At 33.7% G+C, this 24,914-nt stretch overlaps 1 long non-coding RNA gene across 2 annotated transcripts in view; it reads right to left on the reverse strand.

Moving 5' to 3' along the window:
* The window catches only part of LOC123607990, a 184,047-nt gene that overhangs the window by 5,588 nt on the left and 153,545 nt on the right, over positions 1-24,914 (reverse strand). For both annotated transcript variants that reach the window (XR_006717026.1, XR_006717025.1), the window contains 2 exons: positions 19,971-20,154; positions 16,976-17,095 (listed from right to left, as the gene is read on the reverse strand). This is a non-coding gene — a long non-coding RNA (uncharacterized LOC123607990). The remainder of the gene's footprint in view (positions 1-16,975; positions 17,096-19,970; positions 20,155-24,914) is intronic.

Raw genomic sequence — 24,914 nt, forward strand, 5'->3', positions numbered from 1 at the left:
AGATGTGTACTATCTCAGAAATATTCAGTAAATACTCACTGTTTTCGTTAACATATTGATGATGCTGATAATTACATATTTTCTGCATTTGGTTAATTTATCAGGGCAGGATACTAATGAGGTTATAGTTACAGATCGTATAGTTAGCTCAGTTCCATTTAAGTGACCACAGATTGACTTCTCACCTCAATAAGTCACCACTGTTGTGTATCATTAACTGCAATGAGGACTAAATTAAAGTGTGAGATTGCATCTGCAAAATGATGACTACTTTAGAAAAATAATTCAAACCTTGTGCTTTATTTATTATGGGTCACTAGCTTCATCTTTGCATACGAAAACTAGGATAGTTTATATCTTTCATGATGAGACAGAAAAAAGCAGGCCTTTTTTACATTTTTTTGTCCCTGTGCATTTTCATATAGAAGACTCTTTTTAAAAATATCTTGAAACATAAATTAATCCTTGCTTAAAGTTTGGAAGACTAATTTCTATTTTTTAACAATTACATCAGCCATTTTAATTGTTTTGATTGTCTGATCTAGCGTTTCCATATAATTGCTCTAAGAAGAGACACTAACAATTAAAGTTGCTCATGCAATTAGAATAATTATCTTACTGTTCTAAACTTACAGTAGATCCAGTGGAATTATTAATGGCAGCAGTCAAATATTATGTAAGTAAATTAGACTTTTTTTTACCTCCACTGATTTGATTTGTATTAACTTTTTATATTAAAGAGAAGGGAAGTCTGAGAAAAAAGCAGAAATTACAATGAATTATAGAGTAAGAATTTAGTAAACGAAAAGCTTCCAGAAAACTGTAAGTCCTGTATTCTTCAAAGATAAAAATGTAATGGGTAGCCCAGGTGGCTCAGCTGGTTAAGCATCCAACTCTTGGTTTCGGCTCAGGTCATGATCTCCCAGTTTTGTAGGTTCAAGCCCCCCTGCTGGGCTCTGTAATGACAGTGGGGAGCTGCTTGGGATTCTCTGTCTCCTGAGAGTCCAGAAGGTCTGTTCCTCTCCCACTCGCACTGTCTCTCTCTCAAAATAAATAAATAAACTTAAAAAAAAGATAAAGCTTTAAACAAATACAAATTTAATGAACTTCTAATCTCAGGACAATTTCTGAATTACTCATATAAAAGTTGTAGGTGGTTCACCAGGGCTTTACTTAAAGTTGGTCTTGAAAGACTTCAGATTATAACCCTGGGTCAATTTGAATAATGGTAAATATTTATTTTATGGACCAAATAGTATTCTGTAAGAATTTATAGCAAAGTTTCTCAAACTTTCTCAGTTTATGGGGTGGGGGGGTCTCAGTATTTCTTTTTCACAATACCCCTAGGGAAAAAATAGTTCTATTTATTAAAAAGTTAGGTGCAAACAATTTAATAAGCTTTTACATTCTAATAATATCATCCTTAATAAGCATGCGTATCCGTAATATATTGCATTATTGTCTTTAAGAAGCATTTATATCTTAATTCCATTTGAAAAATAATGCAGATAAAATAGAAAACAAAACAAAACATCGTATTCCTAAATAACCGCTATTACAGATGGGACGTCTGCACCTTTCGAGACACACACACACACACACACACACACACACACACACACACACACAAATGAATAAATGGCAAGTAGGTGAAATTCTTGAGTGCTTACCAGATGCTAATTAAGTGAATTAATTCTCCTTGCTACATCTTGAGTTTAAAAAGGAACCTAAATTGTATTATTGCATTAGTCTCTACTTCTTTAAATGTAAAGAGGAAGTTTACATTGTAAATGTAAAGAGGAATGTGGGCAACACATTAAATCAACTATGCTTACATTACCAAATTCCCATAGCTAAGTGCATGTTTTGACCCAGCACTCATTAAATACCTTATTACTGGATCTGAATGACAAGCTCCAGGGAATCTCAAACTTAATACAATTCTTCCCAATCCCACTCTGTAAACTAATGCAACTTCAATTCTGAGATTCATTTTATGAATGGATTTTGTACCTCAGAGAATATTTCTCTTTCTTTAAACCTACTATGTTGTAAGAAAGATGCATAAGTGTACATACACATAATATAGTTTTATGTTTGATTTGACTATAATAGAATATTATAATCACAATAAGCCATTTTTGTGATCAAATATAAGGTAAATCCCTACAGATTATTACATAAAGATTTTTTTCAGGATCTTATACTGGTACACAAAATGTATATATGTAGATATATTATTTGATATACATTGGATTATCTTATACATGTTGTTCGATTTTTCCCTGGCTGGCACAGGGTTGTCAGATTTAGCACAATTTAGAAAAGTAAATATAGGATTTCCAGTTAAACTTAAATTTCAGAAAAACAAAAATACAGTTTTAGTATTCTTATGTCCCAAATATTAGATGTTGCATAATTATATTAAAATATTATTCCTTGTTTATCTGAAATTCCAACTTAACTGGGTGTCTTCTATTTTATGTGCAACCTTGGTAGGCAGTTTTTTTTAATTTTCTTTTTTTTCTTTCTGTCTGCCTCTAGCTTCCTTGCCCTATCCCTTTATCCATTACTCCACTGTCCTAAACAAGACAACCTATGTCACAATATAAAAAGTAAATCCTTTGACTTATTTAATTAATTAATTAATTAATTTATCTATCTCTGTATCTGTTTTTATAACATCGATAGCCGTTACTGAGTGCTTACTTTATAAGGCACTTTTTAAAAGTTTATTTATTTTGAGACACAGAGAGAGAACATGAGCAGGGGAGGGGCAGAGAGATGGAGAGAGAGTCCCAAGCAGGCTCCACGCTATAGCACAGAGTCCAACGTGAAGCTGGTATCCAAGAACCGTGTGAGAACATGACCTGAGCCGAAATGAAGAGTCAGACACTTAACTGACTGAGCCACCCAGGAGGCCCTAAATGAAAGGCACTTTTAGGTATGTTACTTACGTGTTCAGTTAATTCCCAGAAAAGCAAACCCTGTAAGTACTTCTAGTAGCCTCATTTTACGGATTTAGAAAATGAGGCTACAAAGGTTAAGCAACATGACTGAAGTGGTGCAACTAGGAAATCACATACCAAAACTTGGATTTAGACCCTGGGATAGTGACTTCACATTTTAACCACATATTGTGTTTTATACATACATTTATATACCTGTATTTTACAAATATTAAACCGAGAGGTCACCTAGGAAATGCTGAGATCGGAAACTCTGGCTGCCCAAATCCAAAAAGTTCAGATAATTCAATTTTCATAAGCCCACTCTTGCATTATAGCTAAAATGGTATTGTAAAATATAGCAAATTAGCATTATAATAAAGTTTGTTTCAAAACTTTGTGTGGCATAAATTATGACTATTGAACCATTTGATTTTTTCAAATCTTATTTCTCTTATTATTTTTCTCTCTACATTTTTCTCTTTCATGTACATATGAAAAGGAAGAGATATTACAGATTTTACATATTTGTTTATTATAAAAGTATAGATATAAATGTAGAAAATATCTATTAATATTTTTACCAAGCATGTATGCTTAATCTTAAGATTTTTGGTTTTTGTTTTCTTTTTAGTTTGTACGCCGGTGTAGGTTTTCTAAACAAGAACTATGCACTTACATGTCAAGTCAGTTTGAAACACATAGTAACCATGGTTATCTGAGTCCCAAACTACCACATTCCAATGTTAGTGAGCCAGGCTTGAAAGCAGAGAAGATCTTATAGCTTTTCTTTTATATCTGAACTATAACATGTTTTCAAAACACTGGGGTAATAAATTCTGCACTGTTTAGACAGAAAAAAAAAATGTTTCTAAGTTAATTGCCCTCTACCAAAATTTGAGATAAAAAATTGAAAAAAATTTATCCATCCACTATCTAGTATTTTCAAATTGTGGTTTTCTATACTAACACATTTGTGATTTAATTCTACATTAATAAGAGCACACATGTGAATGCCATGTATACTTTCTTCAAGAACAGGCAAAGCCAATACTTAATAATAGCACTGAATAGGTTACATGAAACCTATACAAAGCTGTGCTGACAAAAATAAAAAAAAATTGATTATTAGAAAAAGTATCAGTATATGTTTTTAAAAAATATTTTAAGTGTCTAGAAATCTTAGAGACAAAGACCTTCAAATCCTGATGAATATGTTGATACAAAGGAGTGATCATTATAATGACACATTTTAGGGAGCATTATGGAGATACTACTGCTAATGAATAATACATAATAAAATGAATTGTAATAACATAAATAATTATACCAATAATATGTATTGAATGATTCTTATGGGTCAAGGATCTTTTAAGGGTGATAGATATATCACGATATTTATTTAACCATCACATGGTCATAGTGGGATGGACAGTGTCTTAGTCTGTTGAGTCTGCTCTAGTCACACACCACAGATTGGGCAGCTTACAAAGAGCAGACATTTATTGCTCACAGTTCTGCCAGCTCCAAGTCTGAAATTAGGGTGCCAGCATGTCAAGTAAGGGCCCTGTTCCAGGTCACAGACTTCTAGTTGGTTCTCACATGATGAAGGGTTTAAGGATCTCTCGAGAGCCTCTTTTATATGAGTACTTACCTATTCAGGAGAGCTCCACTCTCATGCTTTAATCACCTCTCAAAGGCTCTACCTATTAATACCATCACCTTTTATACTTAGGATTTTAACATATGAATATTGAGGGGACACAAACACTCAGACCATAGCAGGTACCATTTTTGTCCATTTTCGAGTAAGTTAAGGCACAGAAGGATTAAACTAGAGGTACAGCATTACCAGATCCTATGTGTTGTTTAAACACCAGTGGGCTTCCTGCAGAGTCTGGCCTCTTAAAAGATATCTGTGAAAGTTTCTCCTGATGTTGAGGAATAAAGATGTAAATTCAAGAAAGAATTTTGCCTTTTAAATAAAAATGTGCACTAATTAAATTTTTATTTAAAATTATTATTAAGCAATACATGTTTGGTATGAAAATTAATCCAGTGATTGATAAATATAGAAGTCCCTCTGTCTATTCTCTGACTCTAATAGTACAAATAGTACAATTAGTACTCAATAGTACTCTCAATAGTACATGAGATCCAATAATCTAAAATATGGGGAGGGGAAACTTACTTTGCCTTATGTTTGACATGATTTTTAAAAGTTTTTATTGTTTTGTATACTTTTTTCAAATAAACTGTGGTGTTCTTGGCGATGTTTTAGTTTTAATTTTGTTATCACCTTATTCTACAACTTTCATATTTTACATATTTACATTACACTGTTCAAAGCAAACCTGTTTATTGTTTATTGTCTCAGCCACTATATAAAAATCTTGAACATCTCTCTGATTTATCAACATAGTTCACAAGGTCAAAACAATCACGGTGCCCAGGAGAATATCAGCTATAGGATTGGTTATCAGCCAATTCAGCGTATATGCTCACCACTGACCTAATCATAAAGGCAAGAAATTGGTATCAATGCCACCGGTAACTAGGGGAAAGGTCAATCCCTCCAAAACTTCCTGGCTTCTTTGAAATGGAGAATGTTTCATGGGAAATGATGTTTACCCCATTCTTTAAATAAATCTACTTATTTCTCACACTGAGAGGGCGGATGAAGTGAGTTTCATTTTCTTTTTCCTTTGTAGGAGACCTATGCAGACACTTGTAAAGGTTATCTTATTTATCCAGAAAAATTTCCTTATATTCACTGGATATGACTAAGTCTCCATTTAAAAAAAATTATATTCAAGGATGTGACCTTTTTTTTAAAAAAATTTTTTTTTCAACGTTTATTTATTTTTGGGACAGAGAGAGACAGAGCATGAACGGGGGAGGGGCAGAGAGAGAGGGAGACACAGAATCAGAAACAGGCTCCAGGCTCTGAGCCATCAGCCCAGAGCCTGACGCGGGGCTCGAACTCACGGACCGCGAGATCGTGACCTGACTGAAGTCGGACGCTTAACCGACTGCGCCACCCAGGCGCCCCAAGGATGTGACCTTTTAATGATAGAATAAGGTCTTTGGACACTTCAGGAAAGCTTTATTGTAAGTTTGAATACTTTTTATTGTTCTGTTTTATTGCTTGTTAAATAGGTAATATGTATGTATAAACACACACATCTCTCTCTCTATATATATCTGTACACATAGAGAGAGATACAATCTTCAAATGGCTGTTTATTCTTCATCCTTTTTCATTGTGTTGGTATAACCTTTCAAAGCTTTGTGGTTATTATGTGTTTTCCAAAGTAATATCAACCCATAAGTTACTTAATTTATTATAATCTAGTATAATATGATAAGTCAAACTCCATAATTCCACAACAGTCATTGTAGAAAGTTAGCATTCATAAACAGTTATACAGTTTATATTTTCATGTAGATGTCCCTATTTTCACATGCACTTAAGATGTGAAACACACATATCAGTGTTCCTATGCATGCCAATTGATTGAACTATGACAATTATAAATGATTCTTCAGTTTTAAAGAGTTTGCTCTTTTTAATATTCTATTATTCTGACAAACGGATGTTTTCTTGTCCAAGTAGTTTTATATTTAGAAAGAAAAGAATCACTTCAAATAAAAGTCTGAGAGATTTATAAACAAGAATTTCAACAATCATCCTGCCGAATTGTCTAGTTAGACACTGATTTATGAGAAAGATGTTCCTCAGATGAATAAAGGGAAAGAAGAACTCAACTAATACGATCCATAAAACTCAGTGTGGAGTCTATTAGGGCTTGAAGACTTTTTACTAGTTTGGAAAATGAAGCAGATGTCTCATTGAACAGGAGACAATAAAGAGAATACTAAAAATATGCAGCAGCACAGCCACATCTGTGTCAATTTTTCTGACCTGGTATTTTTGAGAAAATTAAGTCAACGCTCATTTTCCACTTGTTTTAGCTATGTCCACTGTAATTGTGACACCGAATTCAAATTTGTAATTCATAAACATGGGACTGAGGTGCCAACCTGAAATAGAAGTGATAACTCAGGTTTTATACTTTAATTCATCAGCCAAACATACAAAACAGGCCAATATAGTATGAAGGTGACAATTTTCTTGTTACTAACGATAACATAATCAATCAAGCTACATATTTCTGGAAAGCAATAAAGTAATGTTCTTCCTAAAAGATGGTCTCTAAACTTGAATGGTTCACATTACTTCACTCTAGTTTTCTGGTTGTATTCTATGATTTTAAAAAATTCCTTTGAAATGAGAGCATTCTTAGTTGTCATATAAGGGTACCTGATTCCTTTCAAAATTTCTTGTAAAATATTGTTTTGTGGAATGCAAAACAAAGGAGTGCAAGTTTGTTGCTTTTATATAAACTCAATACCATAATAATAGTCTCCATAGCTTTGTTTATAGACTTCTTTGTTGTGTACAAAGCACATTCCTAAGATATTTAAATAAGCATATGCAAATATATATAATATTTTCTTATTTTAGTTAAAACAATTAGCAGAAAAGACTTTTAAAATATCACTGGGGATTAAAATTATTTAGAATTAGATAATGGTTACATTGTAATTTTTCACTTGGGCACATGATTTTGGAGATAAAGAAAAAAAAAATCAAATTATTAGAAACTAACCTAGAGGAGCTTCTCTTCAACTGCCAGGAGGAAACCAAAAGATAAAATTAAAAATTTATTATATGCATAAATATTCATTGAGATATTTCATTTATGATTTAATTTGATTCATTTACTTGAAATTGAAATAAGCACATATTAAGGAATATATTCCCTAATATGAATCAGATGACTTAAAAAAAGAAGAACTAGAGAAATAAGTATGTATGAGATATAATCAGGTGTACAATTCCTTATTCAAATCCCAGGGGCCAGATGTATTCTAGAATTGGGATTTTGTCTGAATTTTTTAAAGGTAACATTTTGCATGTATCTTGTAATATGTAACATCTAATGGAGTTCGGGATGGCACCACCTAATCAGACATGTTAATACTTCATATATATATATATATATATATATATATATGAATATAAAATATGAGTATTTAAACAAAAACATCAATAAATATTCATATATAAAGTAGGTCTTATTTTGTCACTATATGAAAAAACCTTTTGGTGATTAGAATTCTTTGGATACTGGAATTGCAGATGAGACACTCTGGGTATGTATTACAACACAAATTTCCCTATTTATGGGTTTATTCTGCTTTGTACTCCGAACTATGTGAAATGTTCCTGGGTTCCAGCCATTTGACTACAGTCATGAGCACTTAATAATTTTTGATGATCAAGGTGGTATTTGGGCTATTCCAAGCTCTTAACTATTATTAAAACATGAGGAACTTCATTAAGCGGCTCTGAGAATAGGGAGCCTATTATGAGGTAAAAGAATTATGAGGTAAAAGAAAATATTCCTTACCATGCTAAGGACAACCGAACCCAGACAGAATTAGATCAGATGCATTTACATTTATTTACATTTTTATCATCTCATAATTATTAAATTTCTTACTTAGAGTTCTTTTCTTATACTTTCAATTCTTTTATTGAAGTTGTTGGATTATCTCTCTTATCTTTATGATTACATGTTTCTGTGAACATTATACATTCTTCTCTCAAGTGTTTGTTAATCTTTCATTGAATAAAATGATTTCCATTTTCTTTTCTTTTTCTCCCCATTATATAAACAATCTTATATTATTCTACATATGAGCAAGACTGGTTAGAAAATTACTTATTTTTTTCCCTGAAGAGGTTAAAGAATTGTAGAGGATTGAGCTCTGAGCCAAACTCAGAAATTATGGGCCTTAGAAGTTTCAGTCCTTTTTCAGATTCACAGAGCTCTATGACCATTCAGGCCAGAAAGCTGGGATGTTCCCGCTATATTTGCTTTCAGGCCACAGTATCCTCTAAGCACACACCAAATCTGCACCTTTTTGAATATCCTTAGATCCTGCAGGTACTTGGATGGTTGGTCATCTTCCCGTGTCAAAATAAGTCAATGCCGAGTATCACAAGTATCACAAACTTGTAAATGGTGGAGTGAGAACTTGAAGTCAAGTTCTCTGAGGCCAAGTCTTCAGGTGTCTCTTTTTATAATTCTATAGATATTTCAAAAGGTACCTTTTGATGAGTGGAGTCTTTTATTACCTCAAAATATTTATCCTTTCATGAACTGCAAAATTTGATCTGTTTAATTCTGGCAAATGTCTTCGATATGATTTTGCTCTACTGCTAGATAATAAACAAACAAACAAAGACAAACAAACAAACAAACATTAAAGGGCCAGACTTTAATTATAGACCTAAACCAAACAACTAAGGAAGAATCTCTGTGCCTAGTTCCAGAACTGTGCTAGAAGCTCCACACTTCCTCACACTCATATGTATTCATAAACTGTTTCCAAACATTGGCCTTAAAGGAATATCTTTCAACTTGATAAATTTTAGAATCCTGCTACTAACTGGTACGGAATGGATTGTCAGTTTTGAGATTTCGGTTTCACTTGGAAAAGATGGGTTTATTCTATGTTGCCAAAAAAGAGAAAGTGAATAAAGATATGTAATTTAACTCATTAATAAGGGGAAAGAGAAATGTATGAACCTCAGAAGAAGAGAAAAACATGTTTGAAAATTGTTTGATCACTTAAACTTTTTATTCTTATCAACACTAAAGCATATCCTCCATTAGAAAAACAGTAGGTGTGACTGAATTGCTTTTAAATGACTTTCAATGATTCCTTTTTGTGATGAGACATTAGAATAATTTTACTATAATTTCATAAAATTTTATTTTCATTTGTTTTGTCTCTCTGTCAAACTTGAGATGACGGATGAAAAGAATGTGTAAAATAGAATAATTTTCGCTATTGAAAATTGTCTAGGTTTATGTAGATAGAACTATGATCTCTATTTTTAAAGTTTTAAAATCTTAAAATAAGAAGACTTGAAGTTTGTGATACTTCTATTAGACAATAAGATGGTGAATTCATCAGAAGGTCAAAGATTTTCAACAGATAATAGTTAATGTTCTGGGAAAATGTTACAAGAATAAATTTCCCAAATTATGTTAAACCTCATAATAAATGGAATTAAATTTGGAATAGGGAAAATTACAAAAAAATAATTATTGCTTCAAACCTCAAAAATAGTTTCATAATGTAAGAAGCACTATTAAATAAACTGGCATTTATTTGTATTTATTGTATAAATACATACATAGTTACATGTCAATTCTGCTGGATTGTATTCAGAGAATTTCTCAGAATTCCTTTTATTAAAAAATGTATCTGCAGAAAAAATTAAATCCCTTAGGGATTTCAAAATCACATCTCAGAGAAATACAAAAGAAAGTACAAAGAAAGTACAGACTTGTATCTGAGAATTAATTTTAACCCTCTGCGTCTAGTTTGAAGCTTCTTGTCTTTGTCTAAAATTACAAGCCAGAATTTTGTATCTCCATTGATTAAAAAAAAAGTGTGTACAATGTAAAGAAGTTTTGCATATACTTGTACTGTACATGGGCTGAATTAAAAAAAATAAAGAGTTGAAGCAGAACTTTGTAATTTGTGTAAAGTATGAGTGTAAAGTTTTACCGTAAAATCCTAAAAATATACATTGTTTCAACTAAAACCAAAAAATGCAGTATTAAAAAAAGTGCAATTGCTTTAAAGATTAAAAAAAAAAAAAAGAAAAGCTTAAGTCACCTGAAATCTAGCAAATTATACACTTGATGTAGAATCTATGATTTCCTCTAACTCATATTTGGTAATATTATTATTATTTCAGGATAAGATAGATATCAACTGAAGTGCCCTCTTCAAATTACATTTGAGATCTGCATGCTTCCTTCCCATAAGGGCTACTTCCTTCTTGTTGACTTCTGGCTTCTATAGCTTATGGATCATCTTACCTCCCTTCCCAGTAGTTTGCTCCTGTTTTGGGTCACACTGTCCTAGATGTGATATATGGCCTACTTTATTTGATTTTTATACCATCACTAAAATAACAAGCAAGCAAATAAAAAAAAATAAAACCAGCCTATATAATTGATCTCATTATAAGTCTAGAAAAATCAGTTATGGGTGTTTCCACAAAAACACCAAGCCATACATTTTAAATATTGAAAATTCTTTCAAAGTTCATTAGCCACTATTCACAATTTTTTGATACCACTGTATTTGTTCTTTTTTTTTTTTAAGTTTTATTTTTTTATTTATTTTGAGAGAGAGACAGAGAGAGCAAACAGGGAAGGGGCAGAGAGAGAGGGAGACAGAATCCTAAGCAGGCTCAACACTGTGAGCCCAGAGTCCAACACGGGATGGGGCTCAAACTCAGGAACAGTGAGGCCATGACCAAGCCCAAATCAAGATTGGCTGCCCAACCAACTGAGCCACCTAGGTGCCCCTGTTCCTTTATTTATTTATGTATTTTAAGATTTTATTTTTAAGTAATTTCCAGAGCCAACATGGGCTTGAATTCACAAGCCTAAGATCAAGAGTCACACACCCTACTAACCTAGCCAGCCAGGCATCCCTTGTTTCTTTTATCTATTGTGTTCCTCATTCCCCTTTTTCTCTCTGCTTATCTCCATCACCAGGTTTTATTTTGTTTCAGTGTTTGTTTTAATTTAAAGCTATTGATTATCTATCTGCTTCCAACCTGTCTTCTTAGAGTCTCACATGTACTTTAGAGTATTTCCCTAATATATCCTTGAAAAAACTTCTTTCCAAAATGGAACTATAATGTTAGCGAATGAAATAATCATTTTTATAGTTACTATAATTATATTTTATAATTATTAAAATCATATAATCATTATTAAAGTTTAGTATTTTTTCAACCAACTCTGTTTTCCAATAGTAAAATTTTGTGGACTCTAAAAAAGCTGTCTGTTTGCTCCCCAAATATAACATTGTCATGACAAAGTACATTTATTATGTAGCTGGAACATTGTGTCATTGAAAGATCTTCTCCTCAGGGGTGGCTGGCTGGCTCAGTTGGTATAGCATGTGACCCTTGATTTCAGGGTTGTTTGAGCCCCATGTTTGGTACAGAGATTACTTACAAATAAAATCCTTTAAAAAAAAAAGAAAAACAAGAAAAACAAGAGAGACATTCTCCTCAGTTTTCTTTTTTTTTATTTAAAAAAAAAATTTTTTTTTCAACGTTCATTTATTTTTGGGACAGAGCGAGACAGAGCATGAACGGGGGAGGGGCAGAGAGAGAGAGAGACACAGAATCGGAAGCAGGCTCCAGGCTCTGAGTCATCAGCCCAGAGGCCGACGCGGGGCTCGAACTCACGGACCGCGAGATCGTGACCTGGCTGAAGTCGGACGCTCAACCGACTGCGCCACCCAGGCGCCCCTCCTCAGTTTTCTAAGTATGGTTGATGCAATGTATCAAATAGTGTTTGTTGAACAATGAAGATATTTTTCCCATGTGGCCAAGGGACAATGTAATTAAATAAGAGCTAAATATTTTCTACCCTACAGAGGGGATGCCTGTTATGTGTTATATGTTCTATGTTCTATGTGGCTCTATACTATATATTACTTTATGCTCTACAATATTATCTCTTTCCCCTAGGTGTTTGCTTTCCAGTCATGTGAAGGGCTCTCTAAATGACTGCCTAGCTTTAGATGTCCTAAATTTGGAATAGATGCTGAGGTAAATGGAAGAGGAAGAACTGGTTCACTCTAGAATGTTCCTTTCTGCATCTTTCCCCTCTGACTCATAGTTCTCTCTATCTTGGTGGTGAATTATACTCAGGTACATAGGGGAATGTTACTCATCTTTCCCCATAGGTTGTTGGCTCTTCACACTAAATCTCAACCCTAGTGCAATTCTCTATACAGCTGCGTTCATTGTGCCAGACAAAATTTCTATGCATCAGAGAGAGTTTCCAGTAGACCTACGGTAATTGGGGGATAAATAGCTGTTACTGCCATAATATACAGCGTAAGGGATTATACCTGATGGGAAATCAGGCTAAATCCCTGGGCAATGCATGTGGGCCTTGCTCAACACAGATGTTAGGAAATTAGATTATTGCCCTGACAGCTTTAGCCTCTGAAGCATGAGTTCCTGCGTTCTTTGAAGTTGGTGTTATTAATCTTTCCCATTCTGTCCTCAGTATCTCTGGATAAGCTTTAACTTCCATTTGGGCTTTAATGCCTTTAACTTCTTTAACTTCTCCAGGACCAAGTTTTCAGAATAGTGAAGTCTGTTGTAGCTAAAATAGCATCCATAATACGTGCACCACGGTTACATGTATCACTAAAAGGCAGGGAAGGACAAATCTCTGCCAATTTAACGTGGACCCAATTTTTTATGTCACCTAGAGTTTTTTTTTTATTCTTATTGAAATGTCTCTTATATATCACTTTCATGCATAAGAAAGAAAATGTGAGAAAAATAATTGATTGATTCTAAAACTATGACTTCTTTATATTCAGAGTACAACTTTTTGAATTGGGATCATCAGTGTGCTTACTTTTCCCTCACATAATTATCCTCTGATTATCAGCATTAATGATTTGTCATTTCCTAAAAGAATGCTGCACTATATTCTCCAGGATTATTATCCAAACAGTTGACACCATTCTAAAATTTTTGATAGATGGGGGCAGGTAATAACAACTACCTTCTCCTGGATGACAACAATTGTAAGTTGTCCAAAATTTGGTATGTTAAAATCTCAAAAAAAAATCCATGAAATATTGCAGTTGCATTTTATCTGGAAATTTCAGATTCTCAATCACCATAACTAAATTATGGGCATTTCGGCTTCCAAACATCTAGGACTCATCCCCCATAAACACTCCTGACTCTGCAGTGGCACATTTTCAGTAGTCAAAAAAAAAAAAAAATCCATGTATTATTGAGTTCTTGGTAGCACAAGGATGCATTTTGTGTAGAAAATCTTGCTTCCCTATAACCATGGCGAAAATATGAGTAATTTAAAATTGCTTCCAGTCGTGGATTTTGCCCCAATAAGCTGTCCTCATCCTGGGCTTGGAAAATTTCCAGAAACTGGTGGTATAATTCATTGTATCATGGAAAGTGTGGTGCCAACAGAGTCCTATGCACTCTGGGAAATCTCTAACCCCCACTCCCCCCACCTCCATACACATGTGTTCACAATTATTCCAACATTTTCAATGTTGCATGGAGAGATCTTGTAAGCAGATTATAGGGGTTTATATTTCATTAATGAGCCAAGTGCCTATATTGGTAGTAAACTAAGGTTTACTACCTTAGTTTGTAAGGTATCCTATCACAGAAAAGGGAGTCTGTCAGCATGTCCATAATAACTATTCCTCAAGTCTGTGGACCCATAAGTAAAACACGGTCCTCTATTCTCCTTGATTTCTTCAAAGGAATGTCTGGAAATATGTGTGCATGTACATAGGAAACTTTACCAATATTTGAGAAGACAGAGGGAAAACATGAAAATGTAACAAAAAACTTAAATTGAGTATTCTTCATCCTTATCCTCAACAACATTTTCGTGGAGATCTAAGCCCCCTGACCCTCTCTCATTCTGCTGTTCACAAATTCTTTTCTTATTCCTCCTTTGCTCTCTTTGACACATTTAACATTCTGTTTCACACTCTTCTGCTCTATTTTACACACACACTCTCTCTCTCACTCCTCTGCTTCCTTTTGTACCATAATTACTACTTGTTTCTTGTCTATAGAGGTTTAATGATCTCTTCTCTATTTCTTCAACTCGTATATTAATTCTTCTAAGGGTTCATGGAGGTAAAAAAAAAAAAAACTCAAATAGAAATTAAGCCAGCCATATTTCCCATGGCCTGTATAGTTCTCAAAGACTTCATGGAAGGGTTAGGCTTGAACTGGAAACTGAAGTACAGAGAAAAATGAGAAGAATCAGAAAGAAATTCTTGGCAGGAAGTCATAAGGAATAACAGAAGCATGAGGGAGAATTATGCCTCACTTATTTGGAGAAATTAGCTCCCCATAATTACTTTGAACCAGCCAGTCACTTTAGCATAAGCCCTTCGGCTTCACTCTGGCACTCTTGCTTTGGCATCAGTGGTAAAGTGCATGCTTACTAAAATCAATTCATTGAACAGGCTGCATTAGGGAATGTCTTTTTTAGTTCTAATTTCCTAAGCCCCTCCTCCAGAAGTTCATACTAACAGCTTCTGGGATTGGTGCTGTGAATATATAATAATTTTATTCGTTTTAAAGTTTCCATCTGACTTAGTGATCAGCTAGATTAGTAAATTACTTCATTTACAATGATTTAATTTAGTTACATGATCTAATATTTGAAGCAGTCATTCTGAGGAAGAAAACATGTTTTTCAGGGAGAAACAAGTCATAATGCAAGAGTAAAATTCTGAAAGGGAGAGCCAAGGGATGTACCACTAAGATGGGCACTTTAAGATACCGAGTTTACTATGTAGTAAGAAGGTAAAGGGAATTTATAGCATAGGGGAAAATAAAATTTGGAATGTAAATATTATTCCCAAGGAAAGGACCTGGAAAAGTAGTAAAATAAAATTTCTTATATTTGCTATTTTATTAGCAATGTTAAACAAACATTTTGTGTTCATCTGAATATCATCTGATTGACATTGTTTATTATCAAGGCTAGAGGTTGGGGGTGGTGGTATTTGGATGAAGCTGACTGTTGCTTATGTCGTCCAAAGCCCATGAGTCTTGTGAAGGAACTAAAGCATCTTCTCTGGTAGAATTATGTCATACATGTTTCTGCACAAGATTACTAACTCTCCTTTGTTCACTGTCCAGAGTCCCCTGGGGGAATTACATTCTAATATGTTTCAACCTCAGGATCTCTAAAACTCTATTTGTTTAACTTAGTAATTGTCACTTAGCTGCTGTGTAATAAACATCTTTTGAATATGTGAATGATTGAATATATGATTGAATGTAGAGCAAGCTCATCCTGAAGAAGGAAAGAAAAGTTTTACTCTCCCACTAAGCTCTCCAGAGTTCTTGGAATGGTCAAACCAGATTTCTTATATCATGTGTCCGTATAGCACTTCCATCAAAAATTATATCAACTATCTAAATTTTCCCATAAGTCCTTTAAACCAATGAAAGTCTTTTCCATTATTATAGAACAGCAACCAGAACAATAGTAGTATTGAATACAATTAGTATTTGTATATTTATTGTGTTTCAGAGATTCCCAATAGCCGAAAACTTCTTTCTTCCTCTGGCCAGGCAACCTTTCAGAGAAAATTCTTTCGTAATAAGAGAATGCTTGTAGAAGCTTCTGTGCTGACCTCCTCAATTCCAAAATCTTACATGGCTTGAGGAAGAAATTTTACTTTTAACCTGGTCTTTAGGGGAAACATTCCTGCTGATTCCATGGCCCAAATAACATATGATCTATAGGTTTATGCCATCATGACTAAACAGTGATTTCCTATTTAAATGGTAACTCATTATGCCCTATCATCATGATTCTTCATATAGTGATATTAACTAGGCAAAGCTCAACTGCTCTGAGCAGATTAGCTACTCAAAAAGTCCAGTATTTAATATCACTCTTCCTTAACATTTCCAGTAATTGCCTACAGGTTCTTACACCTGTTCCGAATCAAGCCTGATTATTCTGTGATGGCATGGAGACACAGACACTTCTTTACATATCATAAAACGCTTGCGTTCCTGGATTATACTAAATGTATCTTGTCTATCACATAGTCTGGAATATTTGGGGTTATTTTACATTTTTTAAATTATAAATTGTGTCAAAGGGCTGTTAGACCAAATACCAGTAATCTAGAATGGAAGTCTTTGGAAAGGTCACATTTCCGATTAGTCCCTTCCCACTTGCCAAGTGACAAGATCTTGGCCCTCATCTTTCTATGTCCCTACTGAACCTAGTAGTCCTGCTTTGTCACTTATTTTCCCCTTTTTTGGCCTTGTTATCTGCTATGCTTTGACATGACTACTAATAACTCACCTGCACAACCACAGTGGAGACACTGTCAGTTTTGACACTCCAGGCATCTTGTATTCTTTTTGTGGTTATCTTTTGGAATTCTTCATAAAGTTGATTTCTGAAAGCCCATTCACTTTTCACCTGCATTCAGGACACATATATCACACTGTTTCCCTCACATTTCCATCTGGACATTTAAAAGGCATCTTAGATGTTAATTCAGAATCTTAATTTCCTCCCCCCACCCCCCCGCAACCATCCCGCAGTATTTTCTAAAGCAGCAAATGGCATTCTATTGTTGCAACTGCTTACATCACAAATTTGGAGATACCTGTTTCTCACACACCTCACATCCAGTCAATGAACATATTCTGTCACATCACATTTCACACACACACACACACACACACACACACCCATTTCTCACTCTTTAACAGCTGCCACCATGATCTTAGCTACCATCATTCTGAATTTGGATTACTGCGGTATCTACCTAATTGATCTCCCTGCCTCAGTGCTTGCCCCTTCTACACTCTATTCTCAACATATCATTCTGAGTGATTCCATAAAGTTGTTAAAGCAGATCATTTTATGACTCTTCTCAAAGATCTTCAGTATACTTCTCACATCATGAGCAGTAAAAGGCAGAGTCTCAAAAGAGGATTATATGATCTCAAGTGGTTGAGCCCTTTGACTTCTCACCTCATCGCCACCACTCATATCCTCTCTGAGCTTCAGGGGCATCATCTTTCTTGTTGATCTTTGACTGTGACAAGCAATGCCCCACTTGGGGGGGGGGTGTTACACTTACTGTCTAATCTGACTTAAATATTCTTCTCTCTTTTATCCATATAGCTCCATTCTATATTGTTTTCATAACTGTATTTGTGAAAAAAAACTCTGACCAAATAATGTAAATAGTAATCCCATATTAACTCACTCCTCCTGCATAATTATTACCTTTACTCTGATTTAATTTTCTTCCACATAGATACACAAATACTTAAAATTTATTTCCCTGTTATCTAACTAACCATAGCATATAAGCCTCATGACATCTAGGTTTATTTGTTTTCTACTGATATATCTTTATTACCTAGGAAAATGTTTGGCACAATTGGAGGGTAAACTAAATACTTGCTAAGTACATTGAGAACAACATCTGGGGAATTATAGATTCTTACATAGTGACTAGGACCGAAAGAATAGAAGAATGGGATGGAAATTTTTACCTTTGATTTATCTATCCACATAATAAAAATAAATACATCTTTTTTTAATTCATAAGATGTGTATGTGAGCATGTGAAGGTTTAAATGGTCTCTGTATAAATTCAATAAGCTATTCATTCCATGAACCATTTTACAATGGCAAGAGATCTGTTGGAATTGTCATCAAAGGAACTTGTATAAAGGTCCTATATAAGGATAAACCACATAAAAATGCACTTAATATCCTTTCCAACCTGACAAAGAACTATATTATGAGGGTCAATGCCCATTATATAAAAGCCAAATGATAAATTCTCTTAGACTACCAGGAAATACGTTTCTCCTTATATCTTCCCTAACATAAAGTATATTTTATTTAAACCAGAGAATATTATAAAAATATCCCCTTGTAGTTAACTTAGTTATTAAATTCAGCATCCATTTTACTCTAGATTTCTGGTTTAATTATTATTTCCTATTCCTCAAATGATTTTTTTAATCTTTCATCCCTATTTTATAGGAAATTATTACTTCCTATTCATCAAATTATTTTTTTATCTTCTATCCCTAACAAACATTTCTTTGTTTTGGTGTTGTTTTTCAAACTTCAAATCAGTTGTATGGAATGGGTTTTTATAATAACCCTCTTTTAAAGGATGTGGTCCATCATATTTCTCCCCATAAGAGAAAATTATTGGATTAAATAATACTGATCTCTTCTTCATTAATAAATCATCTGAAGGGCGCCTGGGTGGCGCAGTCGGTTAAGCGTCCGACTTCAGCCAGGTCACAATCTCGCGGTCCGTGAGTTCGAGCCCCGTGTCGGGCTCTGGGCTGATGGCTCAGAGCCTGGAGCCTGTTTCCGATTCTATGTCTCCCTCTCTCTCTGCCCCTCCCCTGTTCATGCTCTGTCTCTCTCTGTCCCAAAAATAAATAAACGTTGAAAAAAAAATAAATAAATCATCTGAAGAGATGGAGTAATAGCTCATCTTAATGGACAGAGTCAAACATCCTCTGGGCTAGTGTTGGGAGTTTGATATTCGTTCCATAAGTTGCCTAAACCTAACTACAGGCCATGGCACAGATTGTCTTCTTCCAACAATGAGGTGAATAGATACTCTCTCTCTGTTCTGGCTCCCCTATTAGGGAATAGCAGTTCTTTAGTGTAGGCATAGTTGACAATTAATCATCAGAGTTTGACTGTGGATCCAAGCCTCATTCTCCAAGCCAGCTTTCAGAGCAAGCCTTATACTTGGACTTACTGAGCCAAAGAAAAGACAAAAAGTGGATGAGAGGAAAAAAAATCAAATAAGTATTTAAAAGGGACAACAACAGGCCAGTACAATGAGTGAAAACACATCTGCAGACACACAGCCCTGTGCAATTTTATATTCCTGGGGACAGATTCTGCAAACGTCTGAAGGGAAGAAAGAGATGGTCCACGTACAAAATGTAAGGAAAAATAATGGCTTTAAAGTTATCAATATAACACTTCTAGCAAACACGGTGAAAAAATACTTTGAAAACATTTTTACAGAAAATGATACCTAACAAATGATTAAAGACAGAATGAAGATATTTTTAGAAATGTAAAATGTCAAAAATTATCTCCCATTATCTTTTCCTGGAAGTTATTTGATATGCTTCAATGAAAACAAGAGAGTAAACCTAGACCATGCCCCCGCCCCCCCCCCCAAAAAAAAATACAAGCCTACATTAAACAGGATTTCACTCCTGGAAAGAAATAAACTGAGGAATATATGCGACACTGGTGAAGGGATAAATGATTGATGACAAATGCATACCAGACTTAGAGCAGGCGTAGTTTGGTCTAGGGAAAGTCAGAAGCCTCTGGGAGTTCTTCAAGAGTTTTCAAGTTCTTCAAGAAAATTAAATCAACAAATTCTTGATGCACTGGAATACTGAGAGGGGACTTAAAGAACTGAATGAAAGTTGGGAGTTGAATTAGTGCTGTTTTCATAGAAAAATCTGCAAAAAGTTAAAAATGAGAGTGAACTTCAGAGGGAGAAGAATATGCAAGAAATGAAAATCAACAATATATATGTACATATTAATTGCATTTATATATATACACAAGGCAGAAAAGTATTTACAGTATTAACATAATATTAACAAATACGGTTGGGAGAACCAAAAGATGATAAGGGAATGGATGGGATGGTAAGGAAGATAGGGAATGGTACTTAATTATTTTTGTAATATGCCCTGTCGAACTTTTAACTCCTTAAATTCTATTCATGTAGGTAAGATACAGATTCCTCCTGTTCACCCGGGATTGCTCATGAGTACATCTGTAGTCTTGGTATAATCATCAATAGCACACCATTCATTCTCAAACGATTCCTAGTCTGGATGATAAATTATAGTGTCACCACGATTTAGAGCAAAAGGGCTTATTTCTTGCTCGTGTTAAATGTAAGGGTTGCACTACTGCTCCTTGTGTTTTCTTTATTCTAAGATCTAGACTGCAGGAACAGCTCCCAATAGGATATGCTGTTCCTATGACAAAGAGGAAAGAACAAGAAGGCAACAAATGAACATATTGGCTCTTAAAGCTTCTGCTAGAGAAAGGCACACTGTCACTTTTGCTCAAGTGGCCAAGGCAAGTCACACGCCCAAGACTGCTATCAGGGGTAGGATGACAAAGAAGGTACTATTTGCCACAGAGTAATAAATCACCAGGTATAATGTCTCTACAAAGAAAGTGGGTATAAGAGTGGGGAGCAACAATAAAATCTGCCACAGTAAATAATGAAAGTAAAACCTGAAAAACATACAATATGAATAATAGCTAAATAACTGCTGTGAGAATTGGATGTGAAATAAAAATAATTTATATTTTGCTTTTTACTTTACTTTAGCCTTTATATATGTAATCACATTTGATACATTAATCACAGAATGTAGATTTGTTAATGTCCATTTTAACAGCTGATGATATTGACATTAAAAGGCTAAATAATCAACTTAATAATTTGATACAAATAACAAAGCGGTCTTGTTACATATTTAGCTGTTTTGATCTTTGCAGATGTCTAGCTTACTGTCATGCTCCATGTATCTATGTAAAACAAAAGAGATGTAGAACCATGAGCTGCTTTAGGACCTTAGCAAATTTGAAGTGGTTTAAAATGAGGTTGTATTTCTTTCCACTGGACATGGGGTTGTACTTCATAAATGCAGTAATAAATATTGACTCTTTGATTTCTTATTTTGTAAAAATTAAATCTGGTCCAACTGCAAAGTTGTGTTGGGTGGTAAATGAATGATTATGGAATATACATATATATATGTACATTCCATTTAACAGGACTATGTGATTTCTGCTAAAATAAAGACTCAAAATATCTGTAAGACTCAATAATAAAAGCATATGAGTATAACTGTTGACTAAAATAAATCTTCTATAGGGATAAAATGTACTGATCATATATAACAAACACATGAAGGAATGCAGAAGGTAATGACACAATCACTTTTATAGATTTTTATTTTCAAAACAAATTTCTACCCCTATTTGTTCACTTGACCATTAATTCATTTAATAGTGTTTTAATAATTACTTGTGCCAGTGAGAAAACTTCCTGTTTTAAGAGCTCAAAATCATGTGGTGGTGGCAGAAATATATACTAGCAATTGTTAAAGAGTGATATACATGCTAATACAAATAAATACAAAAGGCCAAAATAACACTTACGATGCACCTGTGGTTTTATAACATTTGAGTCAAGCAGAGAGTTAAGAGAAGAGTGTGAATCTGTCAGGTTGCTCTAGAGAGAAAGAGGCGGGAAGAGGAGTGGACAGCAGAGGTTAGATAACATTCTTCATAGTAGAAGGAAAACACCAGACACATATATCCTCTTTGCAGTTTCTTTGAGATGAACCTTACCAACTTGAAACTGTGTACCAGTGCATCTTAGATCTCACTGCCTTGCTTCATCCTTCACTTCCAAATGCTAGATGTAGCAGTCTATGCTTAAGGAATCTCTAGAAGTACCAGGGAAAATAGGCATGATAGCTTCAATGCATAACAAAAAGACAACGCTGAAGACTCTGAAAGCCTTGAGCAAGAAATTCAAAACACACAGGAGGAGTAGAAGCAGCAAAAGTAGGGAAGGCCAGAAACTCTGGTGCCAGTAAAGGTGCTGGAAAGGTAGGTAAGGTCAATCACAGTAAGGCTTCTGATGTGAAAGGTAAAGTTTGCATTTAAGATTGGGAAGCTTTTGACAGTGGAGGAGCCCAGAATAACCAAGAAACACATCTACTACATAAGATCAATGCCATTTTTAAAACACCAGGATAAATTGGAATGCTTTGAATTTCCTGCTGTGACTCTAACACTCCCACTGCTCAGCTCTTCCCAAGTGAAGCTTTAATGGCATTACAGAAACTTTTATTTGTCTGGTAGTATCTAAAGAAGACTCTCTGTTTTCAGCAGCCAATTCAAACAACCAAAATAACTTGGTTGTTGCCTGTCTCAGACTTAAATTCATTGATTTATTAGAGATTTTTCTATTTTTGGCAATATTAAATTGTGAAATCATTGACTTTTCTTAATAATTTGTTAATGATATGATGTTATCCAAAACTAAGTGGCATTTTTTATCAGACGAAACTGTGTTCTTACTAAATCTGAACAAACAATAAGCATGTTTGAGTACATATATATATAGAAATAGGAACACACATATATATATTTTATGTCATAGGAACACATATGTATATATTTTATGTCATTTGTGTTAAATTTGTGAAGGTAATTATTTTGTAGCCCAAACCACAACAAAACAAAAACCAAAAAAACAATAAAAAGTATCAGAGAACCTAGCTGAAAAAGATCATTTATATAATTTAAGAAATGCTTTAGTTTGTAATTTTTGCACCTAATGCTTATAAAAAAGAAAATTGTTTGAGTCTTTGATCAAATGTTTCTCTTCCCTGAATTACTGTCTTCGATTTTGATTATTGATATGTACTTCAAACACATTGATTTTCAAAATTCTGAACATTGATTTAATAAAAAAGCAATCAAAGCATAGTTTCATGATGGTTAAATAATTATGTAGTACTTCATGACGTGAGCTAATTATAGATTTGGTTCAAGGTTTCCATTTATTTTATTCAATATAGCATCAGGTCTAAGTAAGAAGTCTGGCATATTTGGAAAGCAAATAATTATTTATTTTCTATACTTTTTGTAAACTAAAATTAAAATTCTAGCATGCTAAAATATGTTTTGTTTCAAGTTTTATTTTATTGTTAATTAATAACTAAAATGCCTTGATTGAATTTTAATATAAATTTTAGTTTTATTTAATAAATAATTATGGAGATTAAATTTTATAAAAAGCAGGTCAGATAACATATGATATGTCAAAGTTAATAAATGAATCTAACACATAGGAGAAGGATATGCCAACAACTGTAATAGTTACATTATCAATATAATTATAGGTCAGAATTCAGTGTAGAATTTCCTACGTAAGTAAGATATTGTTATTATAAAGTATAGATGTTTCTTTCCTTCAAAGGAACTTGATGACTTGAAATATAATTAAGCTGATGGCATACCACTTACTTAATCATTTTACTTCTAGTTTCTTGGATTAGCTTGGTTAAATACCATAAAAGGGTATGGTTAGTGTCAGAAAATGAAATACTTTAATATATGCAGTGAAAAATCAATAACTTTTATAGACAATAAATTTAACATTTAATTACATTAACTCAAGCTATGTATGTGCCTATTTTTTCTTAAACATTTAAAATATAAAATACAAAATTAAAAATTTATCACAGTTTGAGTGTCTGATATAGACATTCATTCTTCAAATGAATATTAATGAGATAATTCAAACCAAAAACATTTCAGCTAAATTACCTGTATGACTTCATTTTGCATTGATGTTATATTCAACATTTGTCTTTTTCATAATTGTCTAAAATTAAAAAAACTACACATTAAAATATGAAATTCAGAGAATTAAGTGAATGGGTAATGAATTTAATCAAGTTTCCCTTAAACTTGACCCCCAGAAGAGTAAAATAATTTTCACATAGATTACACAGGGAATTAATTACCTCAATTGACCGTTTTATCTTGCATCATTAATTGGAGATTAAATTCTCTGTTAAGCATTGTCAGGTTTATTTGTAAACATGAAAAATGTAAAAATGAATTTGAAAGTGAATATTTTTTAATATTTTATTTTGCTTAAAATATGTCCAAAAATGCACACATATTTTATAGTTTAAACAACAAAATATTGCCAGCATCTATGTAAAATGGAAATTCAGAATAGAAGGAAAGAGTCATTTTATAGAGGGTGAGCCTGTGACTGTGTTATTCCCGGAGGGTAGCTCACATTAGTGAAAGCTGGTGTTCAGAAAGTAAGGGAGGAGTGGAGGGGAGAGAAGGCAAAATTCAAGGCAATAAAGTGCGAAGTATTTGGGAGTCAGAAAACCTAGGCTCTGATTGCAGTTTTAGCTATTATGTGTGAACTTTACCAAGTTACTTAGCTTCTCTGTGAATGTTGATTTTCTCACGGGTAAATGCAAAAATGAATGCAATCTGCACATGGCTATTATGTGGACTGAACAACATATTTTCTATAAATAGCCTGATATCACGTCAGGCATATTTCATTAAATATTTTTTTTCTTTTTCTTTCTCTTTTTCTCTTCATTCTTTTTCCTCATTTTTCTTCCTCTTTTCCTTCCCATTTCTC

Source organism: Leopardus geoffroyi, chromosome A1 (genome assembly GCF_018350155.1).
Source record: "Leopardus geoffroyi isolate Oge1 chromosome A1, O.geoffroyi_Oge1_pat1.0, whole genome shotgun sequence".
NCBI lineage: Eukaryota > Metazoa > Chordata > Mammalia > Carnivora > Felidae > Leopardus > Leopardus geoffroyi.